Source organism: Babylonia areolata, chromosome 15 (genome assembly GCF_041734735.1).
Source record: "Babylonia areolata isolate BAREFJ2019XMU chromosome 15, ASM4173473v1, whole genome shotgun sequence".
Classification (NCBI taxonomy): domain Eukaryota; kingdom Metazoa; phylum Mollusca; class Gastropoda; order Neogastropoda; family Buccinidae; genus Babylonia; species Babylonia areolata.
Genome location: NC_134890.1, coordinates 21,096,682 through 21,109,181, shown reverse-complemented (window position 1 = coordinate 21,109,181; position 12,500 = coordinate 21,096,682). Strand labels below are relative to the sequence as shown.

The 12,500-nt window shown below is 44.4% G+C and overlaps 1 protein-coding gene across 2 annotated transcripts in view; it reads left to right on the top strand.

Moving 5' to 3' along the window:
- The first annotated feature begins 2,981 nt into the window (after positions 1 to 2,981).
- LOC143290217 (EGF-like domain-containing protein 2) overlaps positions 2,982 to 12,500 on the top strand; it is a 52,187-nt gene continuing 42,668 nt past the window's right edge. For both annotated transcript variants that reach the window (XM_076599547.1, XM_076599546.1), the window contains exon 1: positions 2,982 to 3,091. The gene's annotated coding sequence lies outside the window, so the exon portion shown is untranslated. The remainder of the gene's footprint in view (positions 3,092 to 12,500) is intronic.

Below are 12,500 nucleotides of genomic sequence, written 5' to 3'. Positions count from 1 at the left end.
TTTCTTCTCTTGAGCGGCTTCTTTTCCAAGTTCACATTTACCAGAAAAAGTATACATACATATGTCTTCAACAAAAACTACAGTACGTTTTCACTCCCATTCTCACTGTTTCTCAAAGACACATCCTCAGCTCCACTATCAAATAACATATCCACATCAACTTATTTCTTCGCTCACTCTCTACATTTCTCACACCGAAAATATCAACTGACAAACAACTCACTCCCAAAATAAAAACTCAAGGGGACTGAACTCTCAGCTAAAAAAAAGAAGAAGAAGAATCCCTCTTTACTCCACAGATTCAAAGCAACTCTAAAACGCCTTCGTCACAGACAGACTGTGCGGTGCAAAAGGGTAAATAGAATATATACGGTGCATGAGATTAAAGACAAGTTGTACGGTATAAAAGGGTAAATAGAAGATTTACAGTACAAAAAGATAGCTTGCACTGTACAAAAGGGCAAATAGAAGATATACAGCGCAAAAGGGTAGAGACAGCTTGCACTGTACAAAAGGGTAAATAGAAGACATTCTGTGCAAAAGGGTAAAGAAAGTTTGTACGGTACAAAAGGGCAAACAGAAGATATACAGTGCAAAAGGGAAGAGACAGCTTGCACTGTACAAAAGGGTAAATAGAAGACATTCTGTGCAAAAGGGTAAAGAAAGTTTGTACGGTACAAAAGGGTAAATAGAAGATATACAGTGCAAAAGGGTAGACAACTTGCACTGTACAAAAGGGCAAATAGAAGATATACAGTGCAAAAGGGTAGAGACAGCTTGCACTGTACAAAAGGGCAAATAGAAGATATACAGTGCAAAAGGGAAGAGACAGCTTGAACTGTACAAAAGGGCAAATAGAAGATATACAGTGCAAAAGGGTAGAGACAACTTGCACTGTACAAAAGGGCAAATAGAAGATATACAGTGCAAAAGGGTAGAGACAGCTTGCACTGTACAAAAGGGCAAATAGAAGATATACAGTGCAAAATGGTAGACAGCTTGCACTGTACAAAAGAGTAAATAGAAGCCATTCTGTGCAAAAGGGTAAAGAAAGTTTGTACGGTACAAAAGGGTAAATAGAAGATATACAGTGCAAAAGGGTAGACAACTTGCACTGTACAAAAGGGCAAATAGAAGATATACAGTGCAAAAGGGTAGAGACAGCTTGCACTGTACAAAAGGGCAAATAGAAGATATACAATGCAAAAGGGTAGACAGCTTGCACTGTACAAAAGGGCAAATAGAAGATATACAGTGCAAAAGGGAAGAGACAGCTTGAACTGTACAAAAGGGTAAATAGAAGACATTCTGTGCAAAAGGGTAAAGAAAGTTTGTACGGTACAAAAGGGTAAATAGAAGATATACGGTGCAAAAGGGTAAAGATAAGTTGCACGGTACAAAAAGGTAAATAGAAGAAATATTGTGCAAAAGGGTAATGACAATGTTGCACGGAGCAAAAGGGTAAAGAGAAGATATACGGTGCAAAAGGGTAAAGAGAAGAAATGGTTTATAGAAGGGCTAAGACAAGGAATGCTTTGCAGAAGGGAAAACAGAAGAAATGTTTCCAGAAGACTAAAGAGAAGAAATGCTTTACAGAAAGAGTAGAGAGAAGAAAATGCTTCACAGAAGAGTAAAGAAAATGCTTTACATAAGGGTATAGGGAAGAAATGCTTAACAAAACAGTAAAAGAGGGGAGAATGCTTTACACAAGCGTAAGAAGAAGAAAATGCTTTACAGAACGGCAAAGAGAAGGCATGCTTTACACTATATTACTTGACTTGATTTGACTTGACTTGTACGACGTTTGAGGTCCCGTTAAAAGACCTGTTCGTCGTTCTGTGGATATTAACTATATACTTTGCAGGAGAGTAAAATGAAGGAATGCTTTAACTCTCTCCATACGAACGGCGAAAGAGACGACGTTAACAGCATTTTACCCCAATTACCATCATCAAAATATTGCAAGCGGAAGGCTCTTATACTGAAGACGTGAATGTTGACAAAAAATACCACAATTCTGACGACGGAAGCTAAAGGTTGGGTCATTCAGACACCCACTGGACATCCCCCGAGGGGTCTGTGTAGAGGAGAAGAGAGGACTGGCCGTACTGAGTGAGTTAAAGGAAGACTAAAGAAAAGAAATGCTTTATACAATGATAAAGAGCAGAAATGCATTACGAAAGGGTAAAGAAAAAGAAATGAACGATACAGAAATGTAAGAAAATACACAGGCACAAAAGTTTCAAGAGACGACATCCGGTATGAAATAGCTAAAGGTATATAAGGGTAATGGGAAAATATACACCACAAAAGAGAATATATATATATTTTTTTATTGGGAGAGATCAGAAATACGATACAAATGGGTCTGAGGAAGAAATACAGTAAGGATGAGTATTGATGTGAAAAGAAAAAAAGGCTATTGAAGGGATGAAGAGAGTAGAAAATAATAACGAGAGAAAAAGTGTACCACGGGCGAACAAAGAGAACACAAATACGGTAGAAAAATGTAAAAAAAACAAAAAAAAAAAAAAAAAAAAAAACCAAACCACAAAACACACACACACACACACACACACACACACACACACACACACACACACACACGGATTAATTCTGTACTGTTATAACGATAAAATAGAAAGAAATGGTAAACAACAGCAACAACAACAAGAACAACAAAACAAACAAAAGCAGAACAAACACGCCAAGAGAAGATAAATATGACAGGGAAACTGTATCTTATGAAAGAGTCAAAAAGTACAAACTAAAAGGACAAAGAAATAGAAGAAGGCGTAGGTCTATTACGTTTCGGCAAAAAAGTCCCACCTACCCTTATGATATTCGTTAGTCACACCCAGTCACAGATGGGGGACAGCTTCTGTGCAACCGGCCGGGGACCTTGTGACGCATGGCCAAAATGGCGGCGAGGTGGAGGTAAAAATAGGATCGAATAAAAGGCGAAGTCGTGGATGGGATGGTAAGTTAAACACACACACACACATCTGTGCACATCTGAGAAAGGGTCAATCAGAGGAGGTAGGGAGTTTGACACCAACAGTATCGGGATCCTGCGCTGTCCGTTTGTAAGGTAGGGGAATGTGTGTGTGTGTGTGTGTGTGTGTGTGTGTGTGTGTGTGTGTGTGTGTGTGTTAATATCTATCTTATTTTATTATCATTATTTTGTTTTAGTTTAGTTATGTTCTGGCATCATTGTTTATCACTGTGCACGTCGTTGTTATTCTCCCTATCTTCTTCTTCTTTTACATCTATTTATTTCTTCATTTGTCTATTTGTTTATTTATTTACTTATTCATTTCTTTCTTTTTGTATCAATTTAATGATGCATTCATTGTTTTTATATATATAAAAACTTTGTTGTTGTTATTTTTTCTCATCAAAACCTGACTAAGCGCGTTGGGTTACGCTGCTGGTCAGGCCTCTGCTTAGCAGATGTCGCGAAGCGTATATGGATTTGTCCGAACACAGTGACGCCTCCGTGAGTGACTGAGCTGAGCTGAACTTCTTCTTCTTCGTCTTCCAGTTCTTATTATTGTCACCATTATTATCATCATTGTTGTTGCTGTTGTTATTATTATTATTATTATTATTATTATTATTATTATCATCATCATCATCATCATTTTTGACACCATAATTACTATGGTTATTGTTTGGCACTCTATCGTTGTCAGACATGGCCCGGTTCTTTCTTCATCCTATTCTTTCTTGCCATTGGTTCTTCAACATCCACCGTGTTTGGTTTTGTTGTTTTTTCTTATTGTGTTATGTAAAATTTTGTAGTATTGTGAAAGTTTGTTATCAATAATGTTTTCAACTACTTTAGCTTTTAAAACAGTTCCACCTGTCAGCGAGTCAGTTGTATGATTAATTTCCCAGCAGCTGTTAATGAAAAGGGAGTCCTTTTTGTCACTTAATATTCTTGTCAATCTTTATTTTAGGTGCAAAACCAATAACTTAATAATTTTCAACTTTTGGGGGCGGCTGTTTTTGCTTATCTATCTATCTATCTATCTAGGTCAGGTCAGGTCATTAGATCTGCTACTGGTAACCTGTAATCCAGTACAACCTGTTCAGGGTCGGGTTGCTGGTGACTAAACCGGCACTCCCACTGCTCCCTTCCGGGACTGGTGAGGTGGGTGGCTAGACACCCTTATGGAGATCCATAAAAGGGCGTCGGCTCAGGAGAGCCACCGACGGCCATCTAGCTCCACTGTGCTGTGTGCATGCCACACACAGTTGGCCCCCGGGGTGTGTCTACCCATGCATGCGAAGTCTGGATCCGGCAGAATCTGCGGAAGAAACCTATCGGTTCAACGGAGAGGAAGGCGGTTACAGCAACGCACTGTGGAGTGCAGAGAGCAAGATGAGACACCGAAAGGATATCTTGGTCATCCACTGCATCCGTGCTCATCCTCCAGTCGTCTTGACTTAGTCTTGCCACTGGAAATTGGTGGACCCGGACGAGAGAGTGAGGTCGACGTTGCGCAAATCCTCTTCACTTTAAACAAACTCATCGCGCAAGTCATCAGTCATCCAAAATGACCTTTCATCCTTCATCATTTCATCACCCCCAAGTCCTGTGGCGACAGGCGAGCGACGAAACGACAGGTGTGGGTACACTGGCAGTCGCAGCCGCAGACCTGCACGCAGGCGGCTCAGGCCATAGGGTCGTTCTTCATCGACAGGAGCAGCGATGGAGCTCGGCAGCCGTCTGAGCGTCTGAGCAGCCCTCTTTAGGAATGCACTGCTCACCTCCCTGGCATGAGGAAGGGGCTAGAAAAGGTGCCCTAAAAATTGCCTGCTCCATATCACCCTGGCCAGCATACCGCGGCTGGCGGGGACCCTACATCAGCGGTCGAAACAAAAAGAAAGAAAAGAAAAAAACAAGGATCGTTCCTCTCACCATTGGTGCTTGGAACATAAGGACTCTCCTGGACAGAGATAACGTGGACAGACCCCAAAGGAGAACGGCACTGGTTGCATCCGAACTCGCCAGATACAACATTGACATCGCAGCCTTGAGTGAGACTCGGCTTGCAGGCGAAGGCGAGCTCTGTGAACGGGGATCTGGTTACACCTTCTTCTGGAGTGGACGAGGAAGCGAAGAGCGACGTGAGGCTGGCGTTGGTTTTGCAGTAAAAACAGCACTTGTCAGCAAGCTAGCTGGAATCCCAAAGGGAGTCAACGATAGGCTTATGACCATGAAACTCCCACTGGCATCTGGCCAGAAGCACCTCACCATTGTCAGTGCCTACGCCCCAACCATGACCAACCCGGATGAAGTGAAGGCGAAGTTCTACGAGGACCTTCACTCTGTCATTGCTGCTATCCCTAAAGCAGACAAGCTCATCATTCTTGGGGACTTCAATGCTAGAGTTGGCTCTGACTACATCTCCTGGGATGGAGTGATTGGAAAGCACGGTGTGGGCCACTGCAACCCAAATGGATTGCTTTTGCTTCAGACTTGTGCAGAGCACGAACTGCTGATAACGAACACAGTTTTCTGCCTCCCTACCCGTAACAGGACGTCATGGATGCACCCACGCTCAAAGCATTGGCATCTCATCGATTACGTCATCGTCAGGAAAAGGGATAGGCAAGATGTACATGTAACAAAGACCATGTGCGGTGCCGAGTGTTGGACAGACCATCGCCTTGTAGTCTCGAAGCTGAATATTCGAATCCAGCCCAAGAGACGCCCCCAAGGCCAGAAGGCTCCAAAACGGCTCAACATCGCTAAGCTGAATAACTTCACCATCAAACAGTCCTTTGTGGAACTGCTGGAAGATCGTCTGGAATCCGCCTCTCTGGACAACCAGAATGTGGAGTCTGACTGGAGGACCCTGCGTGAGCTGATCTATAGTACAGCTTCAGAGACCCTGGGACCCATGACCAGAAAGCACAAAGACTGGTTTGATGAAAACTGTGATGAAATCAAGCAGCTTCTGGATGAGAAACGCCGTCTGCATCAAGCCTACCTGAGCAACCCAAAGTCCACATCAAAAAAGGATGCGTACGATGCCATCCGCAGGATTGTTCAGCAAAAGTTACGCCAGATGCAGGATAAGTGGCTGAGTGACAAAGCTGATGAGATCCAGGGATATGCTGACAGGCACGATATGAAGAGGTTCTATGATGCCTTAAAAGAAGTCTACGGCCCCACATCCTCAGGATCATCCCCCCTCCTCAGTGCAGATGGGAATACCTTGATCACCGAGAAGGAGAAAATTCTCGAACGCTGGGCTGAGCACTTCAACAGTGTCTTAAATCGCCCTTCCTCCATAAATGATGAAGCCATAGACCGTCTCCCACAAGTCCCCATCAACGAAGCACTGGACGATCCGCCAACACTTCTTGAGACCCAGAAAGTAATCCGTCTGCTATCCAGTGGCAAAGCACCTGGCTCAGACTCCATACCAGCAGAGGTCTACAAGGATGGAGGCACTGTGCTGACTGAGAAGCTCCATCAGCTGTACTCACTCATGTGGAAAGAAGAGACGATCCCCCAGGATTTCAAAGATGCATCTGTCATTCACTTGTACAAGCGAAAGGGGAACCGGCAAGCCTGTGATAACCATCGGGGCATTTCCTTGCTCTCCATCGCAGGCAAGATACTTGCCAGGATCCTACTAAACCGCCTCACAGCACACCTTGACCAAGGTCATTTGCCTGAGAGCCAATGTGGATTCCGGAAAGAGCGCGGAACCACCGACATGGTGTTTGCTGCAAGGCAGCTGCAAGAGAAATGTCAGGAGCAAAATGTTGATCTGTTCTCCACCTATGTCGACCTCACTAAGGCCTTCGACACCGTGAGTAGAGAGGGACTGTGGAAGATCATGGCCAAGTACGGATGCCCTCGGAAATTTATTTCCTTGGTCAGCCAGTTCCATGAAGGCATGCAGGCTCGAGTCCAGGACAATGGCGAAACATCTGCTCCTTTTGCTGTCACAAATGGTGTCAAGCAAGGCTGCGTCCTGGCTCCAACGCTGTTCAGCCTCATGTTCTCTGCAATGCTTACTGATGCCTTCAGAGATGGCGATGTTGGAATCGGCCTAAAGTACCGAACAGATGGCAAGTTGTTTAACCTCAGAAGGCTACAAGCAAAAACGAAGGTCATGACAGACATCATCAGAGACTTTTGTTTGCTGATGATTGTGCCCTCAACGCTGGATCTGAAGCTGACATGCAACTCAGCGTCGACAAGTTTGCCACTGCCAGCAGGAACTTTGGCCTTACCATCAGCACGAGGAAAACTGAAGTTCTCCATCAGCCAGCCCCAGGGAAACCCTACGTTGAGCCCAACATCACAGTCAACGGTCAGAGACTCAGTGCGGTGGAGCGGTTCACATACCTTGGTAGCACACTATCACGAAATGCGACCATCGACGATGAAGTGAACGTCAGGATTGCAAGAGCAAGCGCAACTTTTGGCAGACTCAGTGCAAATGTCTGGAACAGAAGAGGCATTAGTCTTGAGACCAAGCTAAAGGTCTACAGAGCAGTAGTTCTCCCCACACTACTGTACGCCTGCGAAACTTGGACAGTGTACCAACGACATGCCAAGAAGCTGAACCACTTCCACACAACATGCCTGAGGAAGCTACTGAACATCAAGTGGCAAGACAGGACCCCAGACACAGAGGTGCTCGCAAAAGCCACCCTTCCCAGCATCTTCACCATCCTGATGCAGTCCCAGCTTCGCTGGGCTGGACACGTGGCGCGCATGCCAGACCATCGGCTGCCCAAAAGGCTCTTCTATGGCGAGCTGCAACAAGGGAAGAGATCACACGGAGGTCAGAAGAAGCGCTTCAGAGATACTCTGAAAGTCTCTCTTAAAGCGTTTGATATCAACCCTGACTCCTGGGAGGAATCTGCAGTGGACCGTGACAAATGGCGCGCTGCTGTGCACAAAGGTGCCAAGTTGTGCGAGGCCAACAGGACTGCTGCAGCTATTCAGAAGAGGCAGGCCAGAAAGTCACGGGCAAACAAGCCCCCTGACAATGATATGCCTGTCTTTGTCTGCCCCAACTGTCAGCGAACATTTCGTGCGCAGATTGGACTATTCAGTCATCTGCGCATTCACAGATAGATTCATGAGCATCATCCCCCCCACCCCCCACCCCACCACCACCCTCCCCCCATCCCCCAGCTGGATGACAACGATGGTCATCATCGATCTCGATGGACACACCACATCTATCTATCTATCTGTCTGTCTATCTATCTATCTATCAATCTGTCCGTATGTCTGTCTGTCAGTCAATCTATCAATCTGTCCGTATGTCTGTCTGTCAGTCAATCAATCAATTTATCGATCTATCTATCCACTTGCTTTTTTTTTTATTTGCTGGTTTGTTTTATCCGCGTTTATTTCTTTGATAATGATCTGGCGGCGAAATAACTGAAATAACGTGTTGGGGGGAGGTTCTCTGTTGTCAACCAAACTGTGTCGTTCAAATGTCGTTCGTGCAGTTTGTAAGTTTTTTTTCTTCTTCTTCGTTCGAGGGCTGCAACTCCCACGTTCACTCGTATGTACACGAGTGGGCTTTTACGTGTATGACCGTTTTTACCCCGCCATGTAGGCAGCCATACTCCGCTTTCAGGGGTGTGCATGCTGGGTATTTTCTTGTTTCTATAACCCACCGAACGCTGACATGGATTTCAGGATATTTAACGTGCGTATTTGATCTTCCGCTTGCTTATACACACGAAGGGGTTTAGGCACAAGCAGGTGTGCATATATGTTGACCTGGGAGATAGGAAAAATATCCACCCTTTACCCACCAAGCGCCGTCACTGAGATTCGTACCCGGGACCATCAGATTGAAGAGTCCAACGCTTTAACCACTCGGCTATTGCGACCGTCGTCTTCTCTGTCTATCTGTCTGTCTATGTGTGCCTGTTTCCCCACCTTTTTATTTATTTATTTTTTAAATTGTTAACTATGTCGTCTTTTTCTCAGCAGACGTCTCAGATATGTCTCTTTTGGAAATAATAATCCTCACACGTGCACATACGTTTGTGCACATTGGCAACAATAGCCTGCCAGCCAAGCTACACCATTGTGAAGGTTAAAACCGCATGGAAAATATGTACAATTCAATAAAAAAAAAACACTTACCACGAACAAAGATACAAAAAGTAGGTGCAACTTTTGAGGTCTGTTACTTTCAGAACTTTCTTTCAGGACAGGACAACGAGAACTTCTTGGAATCAGCTCTGGTTGGCTGAGTTAGTTTTTCTTTTCTTTCATTGTCTTAGAACGCAAGTTGGTGATACTAGATTCTAAGCAAATGAACACGAAACAAACCAAATTATGACAATAAAACGTAATTAAAATGATTGTTACTATCATTACTATTATTATACTATTTCATTATTATTATTATCATTACTATTATTATTATTATTATTATTACTAGTAGTAGTAGTATAACGAGCGTGAATAGGGGTAGGGAAGGGGCTGGAAGTTTATAAGGGTTCAACAAGGTATTTTCATTATCACCATCGTTATATTTGTTGTCCAAAGCCCATACGACAAAAAGGGAGAGAAAGAGAGAGAGAGACAGAGACAGACAGACAGACAGATGAAGAATAAAAAAAAAGATGATACTGTCAACTCCAGCGTCGAGCATTCGTGAACAAATATTTCTCTGCCCAAAACAAACGCACGGAGGAACGAAAGGAAATCACAGCAGGCCGCAGCAGCTGTCACAGATCTCCGATCGTAAGAGCTCGAGTACCTACCACGCCCCCACTCCTCCTCACCCGACTCCCCCCCCCCCCACACACACACCAACCACCCACATCTCGCAACCCCCTCCTCCCACCCATTCCGGCTCCCCTCCACCCCCCACCCCCTTCTCAGCTTTCCTCAGGTCGCATAATAGTAGACCACGAGAGGATGCTTTGTTCACTCTGCACTCAGTCACCTTCAGTGCAAATCGATTTGCGAGGGAATTGAAAAAAAAAGAAAGAAAAAAACACAAAAAAAGCGAACGGGGACTTTGCATAATTCCAGCAGTGTGTGTGTGTGTGTGTGTTGCGGGGGGCGGGGGGGGGGGGGGGGGGGGGGAGGAGGGGTGCTGGATGTTCAAAATGAATTTTGGGTGTATAATAGTTATGGACGTTGAGTCTAGTATTTAATTTTTGATGCAGTATGCAGTGTCTTTTCATAATTCGTCATGTTTCCTTCCTCTCTCTCTCTCTCTTTCTCTCTCTTGTAATCATAAAGCGCGCGCTTAGAGCACAATCATTTGATTATGCGCAATATAACTAATGTATCATCATCATCATCATTCTTTTTGTGGTTACCATTATCATCAATCATAGTAGCAGTAATAGCAGTAATAGTAGTACAACTGTTTTATCATTTATCTATTTATTTATTTATTCATAACCGCTAGGGTCGGTTTGCTGAGCTACTATCCCCCCACCCCACCCCACACTGTTGCTCTCAGCAGGACTGGCTTTGACTGACCATGGAACTAACTGGTATGGTCACGAAACAAGATCCAACAGCTTTACTAAAACAATACTCTGATGAACTGTTGAGGGAGGGAGACGGAGGGGAAGAGGAACCCCCCCCCCCCGGCCCCCCAACAAACTTTGGACTGGAAAGCTATCTGCAGCGACCCGGGCTTTGACACACAACCAGCAGACCTGGAGGAATCTGGAAAACAGTTCTTCTGTGCGTCGCCCCAATGGCTCTAAGAGGTTATTACAGAAGAAGGAGAAGAAGGAGAAGGCGCTAACTGCCATCATCTCATGAGTCTGTGTCGTGTGTTGTCACTTCGCCCCTCCCCTCTATCTCTTGCTCACACACACACACACACACACACACACACACACACACACACATTATATATGTATACATACGTATACATACGTAGATATAGATAGATATAATTTCATAACTGTATTCCCTTCTACAACTATTTACACACACACACACACACACACACACACACACACACACACGCACGCACACGCACACACACACACACACACACACACACACACACACACACACACACACACACACACATAAATCGTGCGCGCGCGAGCATTCATAACCGCTTCCCTTAGCTTTATCATCCTTCATCGGCATGCAACGCTGTGTCATGTGAGATTACAATATGTCGTCAAGGCCTATGCAAACGAATACTTATGGACAAGGCGTTTTTCAAACCGTGAGATCCATTGTGGTCCGTCCAACGTGAGCCTTTGTGTGCTGGTGTGGTGTGACAGATTTATGGTGATATGATAATTATGCGGGTGGGGATGGGGGTGGGTGGGGAGGGCTATAGATCCAGAGATGCAATGTCTTAAGTACCGTCCTGAACGCCAACAATGGTGCAGTGTTGTGTTATGTTACTTTTTGTCACAACAGATTTCTCTGTGTGAACTGCGGGCTGCAAGTCCGCGCATCGCCACTACGTAGCGCCAACCATCAAAAAAAAAAAAAAAAAAAAAAAAATCTTAATGCCTGCGAATATATATATATATATATATATATATATAAATTTTTCTTGTTGAACGTGGAATTTTCAAGATTTTTGCCAGGGACAAACTTTTTTTTTTCATTACTGAGTGTTCTTTTACGTGCATATTGCACTCGGTTTATAGCCGTATCCAACTGAAGACAGACATCAAAGAACGCCTTGTTTGCTGAATCTCTTTTGATATCCGTTCAGTTGAATCATAACCCCCCACTTCCCCACCCCCATACCCCCAACGCCCCCACCCACGCACCCCTCCCCCCTACACACATTCACAGCCCCGTCTACACCCCCACCCCTGCCCCCCACCATCACCATCCAACGGGTGCAACAGCCGTATGGATAAAACGTAGGACTTTCAAACTGAAAGAGGGGACGCAATCCAGTTTGTTGACCCCACACTAAAATAGGTTGCATTTTCTCTCTCTCTCTCTCTCTCTTTTCCTCTCTCTCTCTCTCTCTCTCCCTCTCTTTCTCTCTCTCTTTCTCTCCTATTCCCCAACTCCCCATTGAAATGAACCTTATGTGTTTCTTCAATAAAACATCATCATCATCATCATCATCATCTCTCTCTCCCCCTCTCTCTTTCTCCCCTTTCTTATTGAGACAACTTTGAAGGCAAATTTCTGTACATTATACGTGTCATACATTAAAGTTATTGATTGTTGAGGGCTTGAATCGCAGTCGTTGCATCTGGTGGATTAAGAACGGAGATTTTTTTTTTGCCCAATCTTCCAGTTCACAACAGATGTGTGCAGACCTAGTTGGTGTCTGAGCCCCTTCAGGCGTGATATATATTGCCTCCATTATTTAGCACGAGCCGTTCTCTTCAAACCTGTCAATAGGGCGTTTTGCATCGACTGCAGGTCCATTAACGACAACGACGACAACGACGACGACGTAGATAATGGTGATGATGATGAAAATGATGATGATGACAAGGATGATAATGATATCCATTGTCTAACGTAACCC